This window comes from Trachypithecus francoisi, unplaced genomic scaffold (genome assembly GCF_009764315.1).
Source record: "Trachypithecus francoisi isolate TF-2019V2 unplaced genomic scaffold, Tfra_2.0 Lachesis_group10, whole genome shotgun sequence".
Taxonomy (NCBI): Eukaryota; Metazoa; Chordata; class Mammalia; order Primates; family Cercopithecidae; genus Trachypithecus; species Trachypithecus francoisi.
In genome coordinates this window covers 27,434,636-27,458,123 of record NW_022681455.1, presented here as the reverse complement: position 1 = coordinate 27,458,123, position 23,488 = coordinate 27,434,636, and the positions used below count along the sequence as shown (strand labels likewise).

Sequence of the window (23,488 nt, the reverse complement as noted above, 5' to 3'; positions counted from 1 at the left end):
TTTTTTAAGACGGAGTCTTGCTCTGCCACCCAGGCTGGAGTGCAGTGGCCGGATCTCAACTCACTGCAAGCTCCGCCTCCCGGGTTTACGCCATTCTCCTGTCTCAGCCTCCGGAGTAGCTGGGACTACAGGCGCCCGCCACCTCGCCCGGCTAGTTTTTTGTATTTTTAGTAGAGACGGGGTTTCACCGTGTTAGCCAGGATGGTCTCGATCTCCTGACCTCGTGATCCGCCCGTCTTGGCCTCCCAAAGTGCTGGGATTACAGGCTTGAGCCACCGCGCCCGGCCTCTTTTTTCTTTTTCTTTCTTTGTTTCTTTCTTTCTTTCTTTTTTTTTTTTGAGATGGAGTTTCGCTCTTGTTGCCCAAGCTGAAGTGCAGTGCTGCGGCGAGCTCAGCTCACTGCAACCTCTCTCTCCTGATTCAAGCAAATCTCCTGCCTCAGTCTCCCAAGTAGCTGGGATTACAGGCAGATGCTGACACGCCTGGTTAATTTTGTATTTTTAGTAGAGACAGGGTTTCACCATGTTGGTAAAGCTGGTCTCGAATACCTGACCTCAGATGATCCACCCATCTTGGCCTCACAAAGTGTTGGGATTACAGGCATGAGCCACTGTGCCCAGCCACGTTTTTTCTTTATATTTTTACCCACGTGTGTTTCTTTCCTTCATGCTTTCTTTTTTTTTTTCTTTTTCTTCTCCCCACCCCCAAGATGGAGTCTCACTCTCTCCTTAGCTGTAATGCAGTGGCACGATCTCAGCTCACTGCAACATCCACCTCCTAGGTTCAAGCAATTCTCATGCCTCAGCCTCTTGAGTACTGGGATTACAGGTGTGCGCCACCATGCCTGGCTAATTTTTGTATTTTTAGTAGAGACAAGGTTTCACCATGTTGGCCAGGCTGGTCTCAAACTCCTGACCTCGTGATCCGCTGGCCTCGGCCTCCCAAAGTGCTAGGATTACAGACGTGAGCCGCTGCACCCAGCCCTTTCCTTCATACTTTCTATTTGTTAAAATTAATGCTATAGAAACTCCATGATTCATAACCAAATACAGCTCATACCTAGAGTCTAAATTTCTCCCCCAAAGCTAGGCAGAATAAATACAGGGATTTGATTTCAAGGAACTCTTCAATGTTTTCCTATGGCTTTGATTTCCAACTCTCTTCTTGACCATGAGGAGCCAGGAGGATCCAACACACTAAGATCTGGAGACCACTCAAGCTTCTGCAAAGTCATTGCTTGTCTGGAGGACACTGCTGAGCAGGGGATGTGATGGGGGAGGGGTGGGCTGTGCCCAGTTGACTGTCAGAAGGTGAAGAAAAAAGAGATGGTATCTGGGAATTCATGTGACTGGGAATTCATGTGTGGTGAGTGTGTCTAGGAGTCATCAGTCATTCTATTGTTTGTGTCACTCATACTGCTCTGGAAAGCATATGCTCAGTGATAACATCAATCTGTTTAATGGACAGATGATGTACGACATTTTTCTATTCTTTATTTATTTTCCTATTTCAACTGACATTTGTCACTGTCTTTTTTCCTTTTCCAGCATTTCCCGGATATCTGGAAGGTGCTCAACAGTGAGATGGTGCTCTTCCTCCAAATCTGTTGACATGACAGGACAGTGCCGCTTATGAATCTCTGACAAATAGCAAAGTGGAAAACTCCTGCTCTTGGCAGCTAAAACTTGGGTTGATCACAATGTTTCAGGAAACAGAGAAGAAAGACAGAATTTTCCAGTTAGCAAGATCTTGGGTCTTATGATTTTTTCTGACATTAAATCTGAAACATAAATGGCATGAGTTTATTATTTTCAACAATTTGATTAGACATTTATTTCAAAGAAATTAATGAGTAGCCTACAATATGCCCCATCCTGAGCTAGGCTCTAGAGGTAACAGATAACCTGAAAAAATTGACATGCCCGAGGTAACAAAGGGCTCAAGCACTGATTTTCATAATAAAATTACCCAAAACAGGGTAGTTATATTTTAAATTGACAAATGAAACCTCAGAGATAAATACTCATGCACTATCACAGAAACATAGAGAAGGGAAAACTCTGTCACTCCAAATAGTGAGGAAAAACTTTCAGAAGAAGTGATAACTGATCCAAGACTTAATAGATGAAAAGTAAGAAATTGGCTGATGAGAGACGGAGGGTATTAGGGGAATCTGTCATTAGAGGCAGCATGGACAAATAAGTCAGTGTTTGGGGAGACTCCAAGGAATTCTAAATTTGAGGCAGGGAGTAGGAGCGAATAAGACAAAATGAGAAAATAAGGGTTAGAGCAGGAAGGAAGAGGAATATCTTTCACTTAACACTTTAGTGTGATGTGCTGTGGAGAGTTGGGAAAGTTTGAAGAAGAAAAATTATATTTTCCATTTCAAGCTAAAGTCTCAATGGCTACTATGCAAATAAGAAATTTAGGGGACCAAATATGGAGACAAAGGAGCAAGGAAGGCTTTTCTGCATATGTTAAGGTAAGGCCTCAGAAAATTTAATACTTTAATTGGATTATCTGAAAGAAAGAAAAAAGTCAATAGAGTAGATGTAATCATTGAAACGATTATCCAAGGAAAGTTTCTATAAATAGAAGCCTAGTATCAGACTTCTGAACAGTAATATAAAAAATTAGATCAGTATTAAAAATAGAAATAAAGTGTGAACCAAGAATTACATAACAAGCTAAGCTAATCTTCAAGAATCAAGATTATGGAAAATAAATCGGGAGGCTGAGGCTGGAGAATCTCTTGAACTCAGGAGGTGGAAGTTGCCGTGAGCCGAGTTGTGCGATTGCACTGCAGCCTGAGCAATGAGAGAGACTCCGTCTCAAAACCAACCAACCGAACAAACAAAAAAATATATATATGTATATATATGACAACAACTAAGCAATATCGTTTCTTCAAATTAAGGTATTAAGTGTTACTCAATACCCCCTCTGGCAGGTGAAATTATCTTGATGACTGTGCTTGGGTTCAGCAGTGACGATCTGTAGTTTGTATTCAGACATATTGGTTGCGTTCACAGCGTTCACAGATGATCGATATAAATGATGAAAAGCTAACACCCACTGTGGCCCGTTCGGGGATCCAACCCGCAACCTTGGCATTATTAGCACAACGCTCGAACCAATTAAGTTAACCGGCCGTGACGCGAAGTTCACTTCCCTCTTAACAAGATACATATATGTAAAAAAAGAAAGAAAAGGTCAGGCACAGTGGCTCACGCCTGTAATCCCAGCACTTTGGGAGGCCGAGGCGGGCGGATCACGAGGTCAGGAGATCGAGACCACCCTGGCTAACACGGTGAAACCCCGTCTCTACTAAAATTATAAAAAATTAGCCGGGCGTGGTGGCGGGCGCCTGTAGTCTCAGCTACTGGGGAGGCTGAGGCAGGAGAATGGCGTGAACCCAGGAGGCGAAGCTTGCAGTGATCCGAGATTGGGCCACTGCACTCTAGTCTGGGAGACAGAGCGAGACTCCGTCCACCCCCCCCCCAAAAAAAAACAAAAATAAAATAAACAAAACAAAAAAACTATTTTTTTCTCTCTTCATTTTTTTTTTTGAGACGGAATGTCGCTCTTGTTGCCCAGGCTAGAGTGCAATGACGCGATCTTGGCCCACCGCAACCTCCGCCTACCGTGTTCAAGCGATTCTCCTGCCTCAGCCTTCCGAGAAACTGAGATTACAAGCATGCGCCACCACGCCCGGCTAATTTTGTGTTTTTAGTAGGGACGGAGTTTATTCGTGTTGGTCAGGCTAGTCTACGAACTCCCAACCACGGGTGATCCGCTCGCCTCGGCCTCCCAAACTGTTGGGATTATAGGCGTGAGCCACCGCGCCCGGCCTCAAGCAATTTTCTTATTCGAGTTCAAAATGGGTCATAAAGCAGCGGAGACAATTCGCAATATCAACAACGCATTTGGCCCAGGAACTGCTAATGAACGTACAGTGCAGTTGTAGTTCAAGAAGTTTTGCAAAGGTGAGGAGAGCCTTGAAGATGAAGAGTGTAGTGGCAAGACAATTGAGAGCAATCAGCGAAGTTGATACTCTTACAACTACCAGAGAAGGTGCCAAATGACTCAGCGTCGACCATTTTACCGTGCGGCATTTGAAGCAAATTGGAAAAGTGAAAAAGCTTGGTAAATGGGTGCCTCATGAGCTGAGCAAAAATTTTTTTAAAAAATCGCCGTTCTGAAGTGTCATCTGCCCTTATTCCACGCAACAACGAACCATTTCTCCATCGGATTGTGACGTGCGATGAAAAGTGGATTTTGTACGACAACCGGCGACGATTAGTTCAGGGATTGGACCGAGAAGAAGCTCCAAAGCACTTCCCAAAGCCATACTTGTACCAAAAAAGGTCATATTCGCTTTTTGGTGGTCTGCTGCTTGTCTGATTCACTATAGCTTTCTGAACACCCGTGAAACCATTACATCTGAGAAGTATGCTCAGCAAATCAATGAGATACACCGAAAAGTGCAATGCCTGCAGCCAGCATTGGTTAACAGGAAGGGCCCAATTATTCATGACAACACTCGACTGCACGTCGCACAAGTAACGCTTCTGAAGTTGAGCGAATTAGGCTACGAAGATTTTCCTAATCCATCATATTCATCTGACCTCTCACCAACCGACTACCACTTCTTCAAGCATCTCCACACCTTTTTGCAGGTAAAACGCTTCCACAACCAGCGGGATGCAAGCATTTTCTAACTGTCCAATCCCGAAGCACAGGTTTTTACCCTCCAGGAATAAACAAACTTATTTCTTGTTGGCAAAAATGTGTTGATTTTAATGGTTCCTATTTTGACTAACAAAGATGTGTTGAGCCTAGTTATAATGATTTAAAAATTCGCGGTCCGAAACTGCAATTACTTTTGGACCAACCTAAATATTAATTTTAACGAATTGAAAGTATGAAGGGGCGGGGCGCGGTGGCTCAAGCCTGTAATCCCAGCACTTTAGGAGGCCAAGGCGAGCCCAGGAGTTCAAGACCAGCCTGGGCAACATGGTGAAAACCTGTCGCTACTAAAAATACAAAAAAAAAAAGAAAAGAAATCTTCAGGGTATACTGACGTAGGCTTGTAATCCCAGCTACTCGGGAGGCTGAGGCACAAGAATCGTTTGAACCCGGGAGGCAGAGGTTGCAGTGAGTCAAAATCGCACCGCTGCACTACAGCCTGGGCAACAGAGGGAGACTCTGCGCCACCAAAAAAAAAAAAAAAAAAGATTTCCGTATCTTGGTGGTATGCAGATAATCTCTTGGACATACTGATTTCACTTCCTTTAACTATATACCCACTAGAGGGTTTGCTGGATTATATAGTATCTTTATTTTTAATTTTTTGAGGAACCACCATACTGTTTTCCATAATAAATGGTATTAGTTCTTTAAATAGTTGATAGAATTCACCAGAGAAGCTACAGGTCCTGGGCTTTTCTTTGACGGGAGACATTTTTATCACGGATTCAATTTCCTTATCTACTATTGGTCTGTTCAGATTTTCTATGTCTTCATGATTCAGGCTGGATAGGTTGTGTATGTCTAGGAATTTTTTTTCATTTTTCCTAGTCCTTATCCTGCCTGGCAGACAACTGGACCCACTCGACTCCCGGGCCCTCAGTTTCTTCCCTTGGAGCACTGCCCAACACAAACAGCAGGCCGTTTCCAGGGTTCAATCCGCTGGCTTCCGGTTATTTTCTTGGGGTAATTTTCTGCCTCCCAAGAGATGGAGATCACAGAGCCTTCTATTGTTGGAGAAGGCCTAACGGAGGGAGCACTTAAACAGAAAAAAAATGTACTCTACTGGGGGGCTAAGTAAAATTTCTGTGCTATGTTTGAAAAGAAAATTTTCCACAAGTCGTGGTGTTTTCTTTGTGTGACTCCTGAACTCCGATATTACTGATTTTAATAAATAGAAAAGCTTATCAACCTTCATAATTTCCTGAAAGAAAAGATCAATTCGATGTTACCAAATCTGGGATACCCAGAAAAATTTTCTTCTCCCCCTAGGAGAAAAATTGTCAAACATGAGGGTTTCTGTAGTGTAGTGGTTATCACTTTCACCTCACACGCGAAAGGTCCCCAGTCCGAAACCGGGCAGAAACAACTTGCATTTTTGAGGAATCCTTAGCTGAATTTCTCATTGCACGTTTTTAGAATTGCACCCCCGCACCATCTTTAGCCGTTTAGGAGAGAAGGTTGTCCTTGTCACCTGAGGTGTGAATATAAACCAAAGTACCCCTGCCGCCTTTCTCCCGCCAGAGCCCTTACCGTTTTCGACAAGGAAAAAGTCCTCTTCAAAGCCAAGAGTCCATGTCTTCTCAGGTGGACACGAACAGTCCCAAGCAATTTTTTGCCGAACAAATTATTATTATTATAATTGACGCTCTCATCGCCTGGTCCCCAAAAGACCTCAGGGACTCGGTTCGCAGGCAACTTGAACGATCTTTCCGCTCAGGAACATTTTTTCTGCAGGGTCAATGCGAGGCCTAGACTTTGCTGAAAGCCACCGTCTCCGGGAGCACTGGGCCAGACCCGCCTCTCCAGGTGCAGGCTGGGCTCCAGTCGCTCACTCGCTGCTCCTAAGTCTCGCTCCATGGGATCATCACAAGGTTCCACTTAGACTCAGTACGCTCCAGGAAGATTAGGAGTGGGATTAGGGTGTTTTCCTATATGTACATGTACTGAGGTCCTCGAAAGGAACCTGGGCGGGCAGATGTTCTCTCCGAGTTCCCCTCCCCACCCAGACTCAAGAGTACAGCTCGGAGATTACTGCAATCAGGCCAAGGCCGGCACCTGTGGGTAAATGGAGCCTACCGGCTCTGGATGTATGGACCAGTTTGTGGATTTTTTTTTTTTTTTTGAGGTATAGAAGGAGCCAAACAGCCACTCGCCTCTTTTCAGATTTATTCACGAAGAGATCAACCGGAATCCTAGAAAAGTTATTCCCAGGTGGGTTGAATTCATTAATGAAGGAAGCGGCTCTGAATAGGGCAAGTGGTAGACTGTAATGGATATGATGGTGTTCTACCTAGAACCCACTGGCTTTCTACATTGCCCAATGTTTTGTGGGGCAAGGTACTCAGACACCCAACATCCTGGTGTGCTGTTTGCTGCTAACTCAAAGCTGAGCTCTTCCCAGGAATTGTTCTAAGCTAAAGAAAGCTACCGTGTTTAAGGTTATACCTTTTCTCTGGGATCAGCTTACATCTAAAGCCAAGTCCATGAGTGGATACAACGACCCAGCTCCTTTTTCCCAATTCAGGACAATTCTAAAGGATCATTATAGCTCCAGAGCTCCCCATGGGAATGGTTGAGTCCTCTTTTGTATATCATTCTTGGATACACAATAGACTTCCTTCATGAAAACTAGATCCTGGAGTCTGTTTCTCATAGAATACAAAAACCTAATGCAATCTTTTTTTTTTTTTTTTGAGATGGAGTCTAGCTCTGTCGCTCAGGCTGGAGTGCAGTGGCGCGATCTCGGCTCACTGCAAGCTCTGCCTCCTGGGTTCACGCCATTCTCCTGCCTCAGCCTCCCCAGTAGCTGGGACTACAGGCACCCATCACCACGCCCGGCTAATTTTTTGTATTTTTAGTAGTGACGGAGTTTCACCATGTTAGCCAGGGTGGTCTCAACTCCTGACCTCGTGATCCGCCCGCCTCAGCATCCGAAAGTGCTGGGATTACAGGCGTGAGCCACCGCACCCGGCTAATGCAATCTTAATATAAAACCGAATACAATCTCCTAGAGTCTGTTTACAAAAGACCTAGTAAAAACAGTATTTTAAAGCATGTATCAGATTTGTCTCTCCTGAAATCAGAATTATACAATAAAATTATTTAATTCCCATTTTACTTGAATTAAAGCCAAAGTCCTAAGACCTCCTACAAGATCCTACATACTCCGATCCTCCATTGCTCTCTGATCTCATTTCTATGACTTTCTTCCTCCCTTGTGCTCTGGCCACATGAACCCTTTTACTGTTCCTCAAACATTCCATGCGAGTACCCACCTTTAGACTTTTATAGTGGTTGTACTCTGCTTGTAACACCTCACATGTCAGATGGCTTGATTGCTCATTTTCTTCCAGTCACAATCTTACTAAGTCTGCACTAACAACTCTGTTCAGCATTCCAACCTATTCCCATCACTCCAATTCCTCCTACCTACCTCTATTTACCAATCACATTTAACACCTTCTTACATATTTAATAATTTACATTTTTATTATATTTGTTGTTTATATCTGTTTCCATCCTCTATGAGGGCAGATATTTCATTGGTGCGGTACTAGTGATGTGTTGCTATAGTTCCCTGATGCCTGTCAAGTGTCTAGAACTGGACCTGTGTGGTTGTTACACAAAGTTAAAGAGATCTTTTTAAAACATGAATCTGGCTGGGCATGGTGGCTCACACCTGTAATCCCAGCACTTTGGGAGGCCGAGGTGGGTGGATCATTTGCGGTCAGGAGTTCCAGACAAGTCTGGCCAACATGGCGAAACTCCATCTCCACTAAAAATACAAAAAAAAAAAAAAAAAAAGTAGCTGGGTGTGGTGGCACATGTCTGTAATCCCAGCTACTGGGTAGGGTACTAGGGAGCCTGAGGCAGGAGACTCACTTGAACCTGGGAAGTGGAACTTGCAGTGTGCTGAAATCGTGCCACTGTACTCCAGCCTGGGGGACAGAGCCAGCCTCCGTCTCAAAAATAAATAATAAACAAATTTTTAAAATGTAACTCTGTTCATGTGACTTTTCTGCCTAAAATCCTTGCATAGATTCCCATTGTTGTTAGGACCAATTCAAAAATCCTTAACTTGGCCTATAGTGATCATAGTTCTTAGTTTAGACTTAATGTAGATGAATTAACACCTGATAATTTATTTTTATTTTTATTTATTTATTTATTTTAGACGGAGTCTTGCTCTGTTGCCCAGGCTGGAGTGCAGTGGCGCTATCTTGGCCCACTACAAGCTCCACCTCCCGGGTTCACGCCATTCTCCTGCCTCAGCCTCCTGAGTAGCTGGGACTACAGGCCCCTGCCACCACGCCTGGCTAATTTTTTGCATTTTTAGCAGAGATGGCGTTTCACTGTGTTAGCCAGGCTGGTCTCAAACTTCTGACCTCAGGTGATCCGCCCACCTCAGTCTCCCAAAGTGCTGGGATTACAGGCGTGAGCCACCACACCCGGCCAAATTATTTTTAGTGCCACATCCACTTTACCATCAAGTATTCTGATTAATTTATAGCAATCTACTAGAGGGTTTTGCATCATGTATTAATACATGCTCTCTCCTCCTCAGACTTCATCTCCTTTTTTTTTTTTTTTTTTTTTTTTTTGAGACGGAGTCTCGCTCTGTCGCCCAGGCTGGAGTGCTGTGGCCGGATCTCGGCTCACTGCAAGCTCCGCCTCCCGGGTTCACGCCATTCTCCTGCCTCAGCCTCCCGAGCAGCTGGGACTACAGGCGCCCACCACCTCGCCCGGCTAGTTTTTTGTATTTTTTTTTAGTAGAGACGGGGTTTCACCGTGTTAGCCAGGATGGTCTCGATCTCCTGACCTCGTGATCCACCCGACTCGGCCTCCCAAAGTGCTGGGATTACAGGCTTGAGCCACCGCGCCCGGCCAAGACTTCATCTCCTACTAGTCGCCCTGTACCACTCTGCAGCTCAATCTTAATCTCCAAACAGACTGACGTGTCTTAGTTTCTCTCCCTCAGGTGTTTCTGCCCATGTTGTTCTCTCTGAGGTGCACAAAATAAAGCCACTGTTGGCTCCTTCTCCCTGCTCTCCACTCAGCCCCTTCCTTCTCCCACCTGATTCTATCACAGTCCCTTTACATCATTACTTGTAACCCCAAAACAATATTCCAGAATATAATATGCCCCAACTAGACAGTCTACACACCGATTGGCTAGTTTTGCTTCGAATTTGTAGCAGGGAATTCAGGAAGAAGAAGGTGTAGAAATGTGTATAGGATCCTATTTGTGCTCAGTATAGTTAAAACAAACAAGCAAGCAAAGAGAGTATGGGGATCAACCCTCTAAAGCACAGTGTGACAATGGCCATCAAAATTGCCAATGTACATTTTCTTTGATGCAGCCTTTCCACATGTGCAAAGTATCATGGCATACATCAGATACAGTGTATGCTCATATATATGGACAATTTGCAATAGGAGGATGGAAGTCTAAGCTATGCCCATTGAACTATGGTATAAACTCATGTAACTGAATACTATGCATATTTAAAAGAGAATGAAGAACACTTCTGTTCTGATATGAAAGAATTGCAAAAATATATTCTGAGTTAAAAAAAAAGCAAAGGGTTTAAAAAGTGTATTATCAGGGAAAACCCCCACCCCCAATATTCAATGTGGGTCCTTTTCTATTTCCCTAAGCATTGGCTGGTCTGAGAAATAAAGGGAAAGAATACAAAAGAGAGAAATTTTAAAGCTGGGTGTCCGGGGAAGATGTCACATGTCGACAGGTTCCATGATGCTCCCTGAGCCGTAAAACCAGCAAGTTGTTATTAGCGATTTTCAAAAGGGGAGGCAGAAAAAAAAAAGTGGGGGGAGGGAGTATACAAATAGGGTGTGGGTCACAGAGATCACATGCTTTAAGGGCGACAAAAGATCGCAAGGCAGGATGTCAGGGCGAGATCACAAGGTCAGGGCGAAACTAGAATCACTAATGAACTTCTATGTCCACCTGTGCACACATTGTCATTGATAGAGCAGATCTGGTCTTACTATAGAGCAGAGAACTGGTCTTACTATAATTTGCCAGGCTGGAATTTCCTAATCCTAGCAAGCCTGGGGGCGCTGCAGGAGACTAGGGCGTGTTTCATCCCTATCTACTTCTGCATAAAAGCAGACACTCCCAGGGCGGCCATTTTAGAGGCCCCACCCTGGGAATGCATTCTTTTCCCAGGGCTGTTAATTATTAATATTCCTTACTGGGGAAACAGGTCAGCGATATTTATCTCACCCGTTTTCGGTAATAAGAGAAATATGACTCTGTTCTGCCTGGCCCAGACAGTCAGACTTTAAAGTTATCTCCCTTGTTCCCTGAAAATCGCTGTTATCCTGTTCTTAAGGTGCCCAGATTTCATATTTTTCAAACACACGTGCTCTACAAACAATTTGTGCAGTTAATGCAATCATCACAGGGTCCTGAGAAGAGATTAAAGTAAAGACAGGCATAGGAAATCACAAGAGTATTGATTGGGGAAGTGATAAATGTCCATGAAATCTTCACAATTTATATTCTTCTGCCGCAGCTTCAGCCGGTCCCTCCATTCAGGGTCCCTGACTTCCCACAAATGCCACTATTTGTGAAGAGAAAAAAGAAAACATTTGTTTAACTTTGTCTATGCGTTCAAAATCTCTGGAACAATAAAGAAGATACAAAAAACAATGGTAATATTTTTGGGAGACAATGGCTGGGTAGAAAGATCGGTTTAACCATCCCTGAATGGTGTAGAGCCACATTTCTAGAATTCTCCAATACCAAGGTCTTCAAAGTGGGCTTTGATTTGAGATCACTCTGGAAGTCTGAGGCAACAGGTAGGGAAACTTCCAAATGGAGACTCCGGGCATAAGAAACTTCCAAATGGAGACTCCTAGGACGATCTCGACCGTGGGACCATCGAAAATAGACTCGTCGGGAATGTCCTTCAGGTGCCAATTTCTAGGTTGTGTTAGTGAACGGCTCTTAAAAAACAAGGACTTGCTAATATTTCACCGAGTCTGATTCACTGTCTGCACGTGCTGATTACCAGACATTTAGAAAGCAACAAATGTTTCCATGGATTCCTGGACTGTTCGCAGCAGTTTGAAATTTTTAAGCGTCCTTTTTCAACTCTAGGGACATGGATTAAAAAATAAAATAATAAAAATAAATAAATGAAAAATGTTCTTTCCTTGTTTTGTTTTTGTTTTAAGAGAAAGTTTCTCATTCTTCTTATTAAGAGTGTAAAGCAAGTAAGAAATTGTCTCTTCTTGTTAGACAAACAGGAATTATATTGCTAAATTTAATGCTGTCCCAAAAAAGGGATGATGGTCGAGAATAAATAGAAGAAAAAGAAACGCTTGGTAAATTTGGCTGGTTAGCTCAGTCCGTTAGAGCGTGGTGCTAGTAACGCCAAGGTTGCGGGTTCGATCCCCGCACGGGCCACATGTTTTTCTCAGCACACTTTCACGGCAGTTCTACAGAAACTCGTCGGTTTACAGCCAGCTGAGGGCTACGGATAATTAACAAAGCAACGCGTCGGTTTTCAGCCAGCGAAGAACTGAGGGTAATAAACCAGTGCTCTCAGACGGTTGAAATTCGCAGCCGTCATTTCTTAATCCATCTGAAACCTAACTCCATTCCCGAGTCCCCAAAATTTCTACATCTTCTCAGGTAAAGTTCTTATTCTTTTCACTATGTGTAAGGGCTGGGGACAGAAAGCTGTTCACGGCAGAGGACCCAAGATTGGGAGCACTGCCTAAGAAAGAAAAAAAATTAGAAGATTATTGGCTTTTAAAAAGTTATTTAAATGAAGCTCACTTTATCTCAAATTGTCCTTCCAAATTACTCCTGAAACCAACCTTCTTTCTCAAATTGTCAACAGATACAAGATAAAGGGAAGACATTCTTAGGAGATTGTTATTATGTGTCTCTGAAGACTCTCAGATTTAACTGACAGAAAAGATTGCCCTGAGAGGATGCTATCGCTTTGAACATGGAGCACAGACTTGGTTTGGTTTATTTTGGTTTGGTTTCTTGTTTTGTTTTTAGGAAAGGATGAATTAGACGGGTCGAATCTGGCCTCTTGTGATTAATAAACATGCATATTGCATACTGCTTCCAACTTGAAAGGGCTATTCAATATTTCTTCTCTGTTATCTCGTATCTCTTGTAAATTTGAGAAACAAGGTTGGTTTCAGTAGTAATTTGGAAGGACAATTTGAAATCAACTAAGGTTTATTTAAATAATTTTTTAAAAGCCAGTAAAATTCTAATTTTTAATTTTTTTTTTCCTTTGCCTGAGGAGATGTAGACATTTGGGGGATTCTGGAATGGAGACATTTGGGGGATTCGGGAATGGAGTTAGGTTTCAGAGAGATTAAGAAATGATGGCAGGGGTCGGGCGCGGTGGCTCAAGCCTGTAATCCCAGCACTTTGGGAGGCCGAGACGGGGGGATCACGAGGTCAGGAGATCGAGACCATCCTGGCTAACACGGTGAAATCCTGTTTCCACTAAAAACTACAAAAAACTAGCCGGGCGAGAAGGCGGGCGCCTGTAGTCCCAGCTACTCGGGAGGCTGAGGCAGGAGAATGGCGTGAACCCGGGAGGCGGAGCTTGCAGTGAGCCCAGATCGCGCCACTGCACTCCAGCCTGGGCGACAGAGCGAGACTCCGTCTCAAGAAAAAAAAATTAAAAGAAAAAAGAAAAAAGAAACGATGGCAGGGAATTTGGACCATCTGAGAGCACTGTTAATTGCTCTCAGCTCTTCGCTGGCTAAAAACAGACGAGTTGTATTGTTAATTATCCTTAGCTCTTCGGTGGCTGAAAACCGACGAGTTTCTCTAGAATTACTGAGGAAAACATGACGCCCACACGGGGATCGAACCCGCGACCTTGGCGTTACTAGCCCCACGTTCTAACCAGCTAAGCTAACCTGCCAACGGCTGAAGCGCTGGGTCTCTTCCTCCCCCTCTCACCCCATTCATCTAGATCCTCATCTTTTTTTGTTGAAAGCATGAAATTCAGCAATATAATTCCTGTTTGTCTCACAAGGAGAAACAATTTCTTAGTTACTTTAGACAATTCAATACCATATTACCTCTGATGATTCTGGGTAGTCTTTTCTGTCCTGTATAGTTTCCATACCTGCACATACTCATGAGTATTAAGCTGAACACTGCAGAAGTTTTTTCTGGAGTTATCTCATATTACAGCTCTCTTCTTTCTGGTATGCTGTCATATTAACTGTAGCTGCCCTAGTCTCCCAGTCTATCAATTCCTCATCAACTCTGGGAGTCCACCGGCTCCGCTTGGGTTCTGCCTTCCTGCACTGGGGCCTGGAAACTCAAGGCCATAGTTAAGGGCTAATCCTGGTGTTCACCTCCCCCTCTCTTCAATCATTCATTTTTTTCCCCTGTGATTCAGGGGTTATTATTCTTCCTTACCAAATATTGTACGTCTTGAAAAGTGTCATTTCATCTTTTTTGTTAGGTTTTGGTTCTTTACAGCAGGAATGTAAATCTGATCCCTGTTATTCCAACTTGACTGGAATCATCTCCCAGTTATTTGCAGGATGAGGAGCTATTTGGAGGAGCTATTTTCTGCTACGGGTTGCAGGCTTTTGGCACCAGAGAGGACCCTGTTATTATGTAATTGCAGCGGCCTGTCTCCCAGGGCTGTCCGGAGATCTTGCAGCCTCAGGATTCTTGGGGCAGGCAGATACTGAGCTGCATCTCCAGGCTCCGACTGGGACAGCATGTCTGAAGAGTTCAGGCTACAGGCCCCAGGGTGGCTAAATTGCCTGCTCTTCTTTTGGGTTTGCCCTGGAATGCTCTGTTTGGCTGATTGGAGTGGGCACAGAGGTAGAGAGAGAGCTTGGGGGAGGGCAGGTTCTGGGACCAGGGGTCCGGAGGGTCAAATATAACTAAAATGGACATTCGGATCTCTGCCGGACATCAACTGGTAGGTGGGATCCACGCACTTTTTCTTTATTTGTGCCCTGTAGCCACCAGTAGATATCCTTTACCTGAGGAAATCGGAACACCTTCGCCTCTGCACTCTATGGGCGTCTTCTGGTAAGCGAATCTGGGCGGTCCTCCCAGCGTCTTTACCTAGGAGGCCCAAGGGTGGTTGCCATCTGGCACAGCCTAGGGGATTGTGAGTGGATGAATGCCACCCGCCCAGAAACTGAGTTCCCCACAGCGAGTCCGCTCAGGCCCTGTCCTTCCCCACAACAGAGGGTACGGAGACCAGAGATCTGTGTGAACTCGCTTGTGGACTAGATGACTTTTGATAAGTTGTTCGCTGACGACCTTTAAATTACCTTTCTTGCAAAAGTTACATTCTACCTCTATCGGTGGTGGTGTTAGAAAGAGTTGCTTGTGTACATCTTTAAAAGCTGCTTTGTTTGAAATTCTCAGGAGATTGAGTATCCTAGCTGCTTTTATTATGGCATAAATATTTAGCCACTAATTCAATTAGATCTTATGGTATTTATACTAAAATTATAAAATCCTAGTGACCCTACAATTGTATCGAGATAAGTAGGCTTTTGTTCACCTTTTCAAATAGTTAACGTTCTAATTTTAAAGTGTATTTGGAGAAATAGAAGTTAGCATTTTTATTATATGCCCTGAGAACTTCTTTAGTTTCATTAAGAATCACTTCACGTATCTGATTTTGTAAATCAGTTACCCTTTAAAAATAATAATAATTTTTCACTGTTTTTGTCTTTTTCGTTTTCTCTATGAAGTAGCTAATACATCTTATTTATTGGAAGTAATATAAAGGTTCCTTTTAGATACAAATCCATATTCCAAGCACACCTGCATTTTCTTCGGTGAACATTTTAAAAAGAGAGAACAGAAATAAATCTATATAAGAAATATGTGGGCCGGGCGCGGTGGCTCACGCCTGTAATCCCAGTACGATTGAGAGGCCGAGGCAGGTGGATCACGAGGTCAGAGTTCCAGGCCAGCCTGACCAACATGGTGAAACCCCATCTCTACTAAAAATACAAAAATTAGCCGGGTCGTGGTGGCGTGCGGCTGTAGTCCCAGCTACTCAGAAGGCTGAGGCAGGAGAATTGCTTGAACCCGGGAGGCGGAGGTTGCTGTGAGATAGGGCCACTCTACCCTGCACTTCACTACTCCAGCCCGGGCGACAGAGTGAGACTCCGTCTCAAAAAAAAAGAAAGAAAGAAAGAAAGAAAGAAATATGTGAGAGGATTTAGAGAAATTATATTCTGTAAATCAGACAGTGGTCAACTTGCAACTATTTTCCCGGGTGGTTGAGACAAAAACACTTAGATTCCACCTCTACCAAACAACTTGATAAATGCAAAAGAAGAGGAGTATGCTAACACAGGAACTCTGCCAAGAAACTAAATCAGCAGAGATGTCAGGTTAACAAACTGTTGATAGTTCCCCATCTCGAAAAAAGAACTTCTCGTTGTTATAAAGGTGCTTAAAATCTAAACACGAACCCTGTGCCTAGCCTACAATTTTTTCAACAAACTGCAAAGAACCCTACACTAGTATATTAATATCAAGTTTCCACCCAAAATGGTCCAATAATTTGTTTGAAATACTTAACATATGAACTGTTAACTTGGCAAACTACAATTACGATGAAGTTTTATAATAAGATTTCAATCAGCCTACTCCTAAAGTTTCACCATTGTAATTTCCCATAAGCCACTGCGCCCAGCCAGAATTTCCTTTCAAGGCTGAATATTCCATTGTATGTGTATACCACGTTTTGTTTATCCATAAATCTGTTCATGGATATTTGGATATCGTGAATAACACTGCTATGAATCTGTTTGAGCCCCTGTTTTCATTTCTTTTGGATATATATCCAAAAATGGAATTGCTGGATCATATGGTAATTCTACATTTAACTGGGGATTGGCTGGGTGCTGTGGCTGACGCCTGTAATCCGAGCACTTTGGGAGGCCGAGATGGGCGGATTGCCTGAGCTCAGGAGTTCGCGACCAGCCTGGGCAACACGGTGAAACCTGGTCTCTACTAAAATACAAAAAAAAAAAAAAAATAGCCAGGCATGGCAGCGTGCGCCTGTAGTCCCAGCTACTCGGAAGGCTGAGGCAGGAGAATTGCTTCAACTCAGGAGGCAGAGGTTGCAGTGAGCCAAGATCATACCACTGCACTCTAGCCTGGCAGTCAGAGCAAGACTCTGTCTAAAAAAAAAAAAAAAAAAAAGGAAGAGACTTTTGAGGAATCTTACTGTTTTCCACGGTGGCTGCACCGCTTTTCATTTCCACCAGCAATACACAAGGGTTCCTTACCAATAAATCCTTACAAATTTATTTTCTGTTTTTTGATAATAGCCATCCTAATTGGCCCACAAATTACTCTAAAGTATACTTATGAGAGTCATATAGATTAATGGAATAAAATAGGGACTACAAAAATAGATGTACATGTATAATAAATTTGCTTTCAACATAGGTGCCTATGTGCTTTATAAGGAAAGGATAGTCTTTTTAAAAATGGTGCAGAAACAAGGAGATAGTCATATGGAAAAAAAATTAACTTTGACCCTTATTTTAGAATACACAAAAAAATTAACTGAAAATAGATCATAGGCCTAAACGAAAGTACTAATTTATAAATCTCTGAGAAGGAAATATAGGAGAAAATCATGATTATGAAATAGGCAAAGATGTCACAGGATATCTTTCACAAACATTAAGTCTGACAACAAATGCTGAGGAGGTTGTACAACCGGAACTCTCATACAATGCTTTTTGGAATGTACAGTGCACCACCACTTTGGATAACACTGGTAGCTTCTTATAAAGTTAAACACCCACTTACTAAATGACCAGTAATTCCACTTCTAGGTATTTCCTGGAAAAGAAGTGAAAACATATGCAATGGTTAATTTTTCACGTCAACATGGCTAGCTCATAGTACTCAGATATTTGATCGAATACTAGTTTAGACGTTGATGTGAAGGTACTTCTGGATGAGATTAACATTTAAATCAGTACACTTTGAGTAAAGCAGATTGCTTCCTACCTGTTGAAAAATACTTAAGAGAAAAAAGACTAACTTCTTTCCCCAGGAAGAGGGACTTTTGCCAGCCGACTGCCTTTGAGTTTTAGCTGCCACAGTAACTTTTGCTGGATCTCCAGCCTACTGGCATACCGTGCAGAATCTGAATTGGCCAGACTCTACAATCATGTAAGTCCATTCCTTAAAATCACTGTCTATACACACATGCACGCGCACGCGCGCACACACACACACACACACATACTATTGGTTGTCTGTTTCTGAAGAACTCTGGCTTATATATGTCTACACAAAGACTTGTTACACAAAAGTGCACAGCAGCCCTATTTATAATAGCTAGGACGTGAAAATAACAAAAATGTTCACCCACACATGAATGGAAAAACAAATGGTGGCATGTCTGTACAAATAGAATACATTTTACCAATAAAGTGCTAATAAATGGAATAAATTACTGATATGTGCAACAACATGAATGAATCTCAAAAATGTTCTGAGCAAAAACCAGGAACTAGAGTACATAGCATATAATTCCATTTAGATTAAATTCCAAAAAAGGCAAAACCATCATAATGGAAAGGGCCTATAGTTGACTGGAAATTGTGTGGTTGGAGTGTGACTCACTGGGAAAGGCATGTGTTAGTTTCCTATTACTGCTGTGAACGATTACCATAAACTTAATAGCTTAAAACAACACAAATTTTTTATCTCACAGCTCTGGATGTCAGGGGTCTAGAGTGAGTCAGCAGGGCTGTCTTTCTTCTGTAAGCTCTAGAGAATCTGTTTCCTCACCTTCACCAGCTAAAAGAGGCTGCTGGCATTACTTGGCTCATCGTCCTGCATCACTCCAACTGTTTTTTTTTTTTTTTAAGATGGAGTCTCACTCTGTTCCCCAAACTGGAGTGCAGTGGCACAATCTCTGCTCACTGTGACCTCCGCCTCCCGGGTTCAAGCAATTCTCCTGCCTCAGCCTGCCGAATAGGGAGGATTACAGGCGCATGCCACCATGCCCGGCTAATTTTTGTATTTTTAGTAGAGATGAGGTTTCACCATGTTGGCCGGGCTGGTTTCAAACTCCTGACCTCAGGTAATCTGCCACCTCAGCCTCCCAAAGTGCTGGGATTATAGGCGTGAGCCACTGTGCCCTGCCTCATCACTCCAACTTTTGCTTCCACGGTCACATCTCCTTCTCTAACAATGATCCCTCTTAAAAGGATCCTTGTGATTATAACGCCCAATCCAGGTAATTGAGGATAATCACCTCATTTCATAATCCTTAATTTAATCACAGCTGCAAAGTTCCTTTTGCTATGAAAGATAACATATTCACAGGTTTCAAGGATAAGGATGTGGACATTGTTGGGGGACCACTATTCTCACTATCACACGCCACAAGGGAACTTTTTGGGATCATGGAAATGTGCTCTACTTTGATTGTGGTAGTTGTTACGTATATGTATAAATATGCCAAAACATCAAATTGTATACTTTATCATATGTAAATCATCCCATAATAAAGTTGTTTTAAATAAAAAAATCATAATCTTGCAAAACTGTTTTGGATTCTGTTTTTTCCACATAACAATATCTCATCAGCAACTACCAGATGTAGAATAACAACTAATTATTGCATTCTAAAGAGTGGAGAAATCAGTAAATATTTGCTAAATTAATACATATTCTTGTACTATTTTATGCTGTTAGGCAGAAAATGTGTTGTCCTCCTTTGTAGCAGAACATTATAGCTGTCATCATCTCTCCGACTTTCAAGTTTCTCAAAGTCTCCTTCTTGTATACATTCCCTCCTTCAATGATGCAAACAGAACATTTTAGGTTCAACTTCTGCTGAATATGCCAACTCTTGAAAATGAGCTCTGATTTTGCCAACTGTAAAGTGCTATTTTCTAGATCTTTAAATACTGATAAAATAGTGATTCTAAGTTACATTGTGAAGTGATGAAGGCAAATTGCAACACGATGTGTTCTTTTATAAAAAAGAGCCGGTCAGACATGGTGACTCAACGCCTGTAATCCCAGCATTTTGGAGGCCAAGGTGGGTGGATCACTTGAGGCCAGGAGTTCAAGACCAGCTTGGCCAACATGGTAAAACCCTGTCTCTACTAAAAATACAAAAAATTAGCTGGGCATGATGGCAGATACCTGTAGTCCCAGCTACTCGGGAGGCTGAGGCACAAGAATTGCTTGAACCTAGGAGGCAGAGGTTGCAGTGAGTCAAGACGGCACCACTGCACACCAGTCCGGGCAACAGAGCCAGACTCTGTCTAAATAAATAAATAAAAAACAAGAGAGAAAACCAGAATTTCTATAAATATTGGAAAAGATACATAAGCAACTATGCATAGACTTTACCTATGGACATTGGAAATGATTTATGGGTGGATGAGCTATAAGAAGAGACTTTTTACTGTATCTTTTTATGCTTTTTAACTTTGAAATGTGAATATATTTCTTTTCTTTACTTTTTGAGACAGAATCTCACTCTGTCACCTAGGCTGGAGTGCAATGTTGCGATCTCAGTTCACTGCACCTCCACCTCCTTGTTCAAGCAAATCTCAAGTCCCAGCCTCCAGAGTAGTTGGGATTACAGGCGTGTGCCACCACACTCAGCTAATTTTTGTATCTATACTAGAGATGGGGTTTCGCCATGTTGGCCAGGGTGGTCTTGAACTCCTGACCTCAAGTGATCCACTCACCTCGGCCTCCCAAAGTGCTGGGATTACAGGCATGAACCACTGCACCCACCATATTTCTTACCCCAAGATTAAACTTTAATTAGACATTTAAACAACAATGTCTTTTATATGTCATTTCAGTTTAAAATGAAGCTTTTAGTTGTTTTTTTTTTCCTAGTGTGTTGATGTTAATGAAAATTGTTCACATATGTCATTTAAAAATCCTATTTCATGTGATCCGGTGAAAACCCAGGCGTGGAAGTGATTGGAAGTGCAGATGACTTTACAATTTCTTCTCAGATGGAGACAATTCACATAGGCCAATTTTCTGTGTATGAAGATGGAAATAAAAGCAAAGACTTAAATTGTGAGGGAACAGCCATCGGATTCTACAGATTTACTGGGGATGTTGTTAAACCTTGGAGAGGACTTGCAAGATCACGAAGTGTGCTTAGCCACGGACAAATGGGAATCTATGACAGAATTCTAACCAGTTGAGCTAACCAGTCACAACAAATAGAATCTTTTTTTGTCTTTCACAAGTTTATCGTGAAACGATGTTTCAAAAAGTTTTGTCTAAAACAAAACTGGAAACTGTTTAATGCTATTTCCCCTTCCTTTAGCACACACGCCTTACCTTACTCAATTTTACTTAAAAACAAAAATGAAGGCCTCCATCTTAGCTCTCACGTTACTTTTTTTCTCTTCTCTTCTTCTTTTTTTTTTTTTTGAGATGGAGTTTCACTCTTATCAGCTAGGCTGGAATGTAATGGTGCAATGTTGGCTCTCTGCAACCTCTCCCCCGCCGGGTTCAAGCAATTCTCCTGTCTCAGCTTCCCGAGTAGCTGGGATTACAGGCGCCTGAGACCATGCCTGGCTAATTTTTGTATTTCTAGTAGAGACGGGTTTTTACCATGTTAGCTAGGCTGGTCTGGAACTCCTGAACTGAAGTGATCCGCCCACCTCGGCCTCCCAAAGGGCTGGGATTACAGGCGTCAGCCACCGCCCTTGGTCACATTATTCTTTTAAAAGACCGTGTTCCCAGTTCAGTAGTGGTGATATAGAGCTTTTTTTCGGAGAAACTGTAAGCAGAATTCACAGGAGATGTGATCAACAAAAGTGGTAAAGAACTAATTCCCCTCATGTGGCCCGTAAGGGGATCAAACCCATGACCTTTAGCATGATTAACACAACACTAACCAACCAAGCTAACCAGCCGGCAGGATGAGAATTGCGGCCCCTTTGTTATATGCAAAGGAAAACAAAACGAGCTTTTTTTCTTTATTCTCTGTAACTCTTCTTTCCTTGCAGGGAAGAATAATCCCCAAACGTGAAACAACCAAAAACAATTTTTAAAAATCTTCACATTCTTCCTATTGCATTCTCTTCATCAAGCAGATAGGAAAAAGGAGAGAGAAAAGCTCAACATTTGGCCCAAAGAACCCTACTTCTTACGTGGAAAAGTAGTCTTTCTTAAACAGCCGATTCTTGACTGGGTGCGGTGGCTCACTTGGTCTCAAACAACTACTACCACTACCACTACCACTACCTACCACTACCACTATCACTACCACTACCACTACCACTACCTACCACTACCACTACCACTATCACTACCTACCACTACCACTACCACTATCACTACCACTACTACTACCACTACCACTACCACTACCACTACCTACCACTACCACTATCACTACCACTACCACTACCTACCACTACCACTATCACTACCACTACCACTACCTACCACTACCACTACCACTACCACTACCACTACCTACCACTACCACTATCACTACCACTACTACTACCTACCACTACCACTATCACTACCACTACCACTACCACTACCACTACCTACCACTACCACTACCTACCACTACCACTACCACTACCTACCACTACCACTATCACTACCACTACCACTACCTACCACTACCACTACCACTACCACACTACCACTACCACTACCACTACCTACCACTACCACTACCTACCACTACCACTACCACTACCTACCACTACCACTATCTCTACCACTACCACTACCTACCACTACCACTACCACTACCTACCACTACCACTACCACTACCTACCACTACCACTACCACTACCACTACCTACCACTACCACTATCACTACCACTACCACTACTTACCACTACCTACCACTACCACTACCTACCACTACCACTATCACTACCACTACCACTACCTACCACTACCACTATCACTACCACTACCACTACCTACCACTACCACTACCACTACCACTACCTACCACCACCACTACCACTACCTGATTCTGACCCGAAAAACTTCAAGTTCCCACGCAGGCTTCCTTCTCCCACCCGGGGAAGGCCCGGGAGCAAACGCCAAGCTGCTCCAACCCTGAGACTGTGGCAAGTGGATCCGGGAAGCAACCACGAAGCCACCGCAGGGTTCAAAGGACTCGGCTCCCTTGGGCAGGGTGCACGTTCCTTTTCACTTTTGGAGACCCTTACCCGGCAGGTGGGCTTTTTCCTGAGGCCTCAGAACCAGGGAATTTGCAGCCTCTCGCGCCTGGCCTCCGGGTGGTTCTCCAGTCATCACGACCCTGAATGGTCCTACATGGGTGGGTTTTGTTTTTATTTATGTGTTTATTTTTTGAGACAGATTTTTGCTCTTGTCGCCCAGGCTGGAGTGCAATGGTGCGATCTGGCTCACTGCAATCTCTGCCTCCCGGGTTCAAGCAATTCTCCCCTTTCAGACTCCCGAGTAGCTGGGATTACAGGTGTCCGCCACCATGACTGGCTAATTTTTGTATTTTTAGTAGAGATGGGGTTTCACCCTGTTGGCCAGGTTGGTCCTGAACTCCTGACCTCAGGTAATCCAGCGGGTGGAGTTTTAAAAACTGTATGGGATGGCCTGTCTCCAGAACTCTGAGTTCTCCCCATCTCCGGGCACAACCTAGACTCCCAAATCAATGCCATGAAGAACTCGAGGCCAAGGTGCATCCAGAGTCGGG

General features: G+C 43.2%; 2 non-coding genes across 2 annotated transcripts; both read left to right on the top strand.

The window, feature by feature from the left end:
- The first annotated feature begins 6,044 nt into the window (after window positions 1–6,044).
- Window positions 6,045–6,117, top strand: TRNAV-CAC. The gene has a single exon. It is a non-coding gene; the product is annotated as a tRNA-Val (tRNA).
- A 5,996-nt stretch (window positions 6,118–12,113) lies between these two features.
- TRNAT-AGU lies at window positions 12,114–12,187 on the top strand. The gene has a single exon. It is a non-coding gene; the product is annotated as a tRNA-Thr (tRNA).
- Window positions 12,188–23,488: the final 11,301 nt, after the last annotated feature.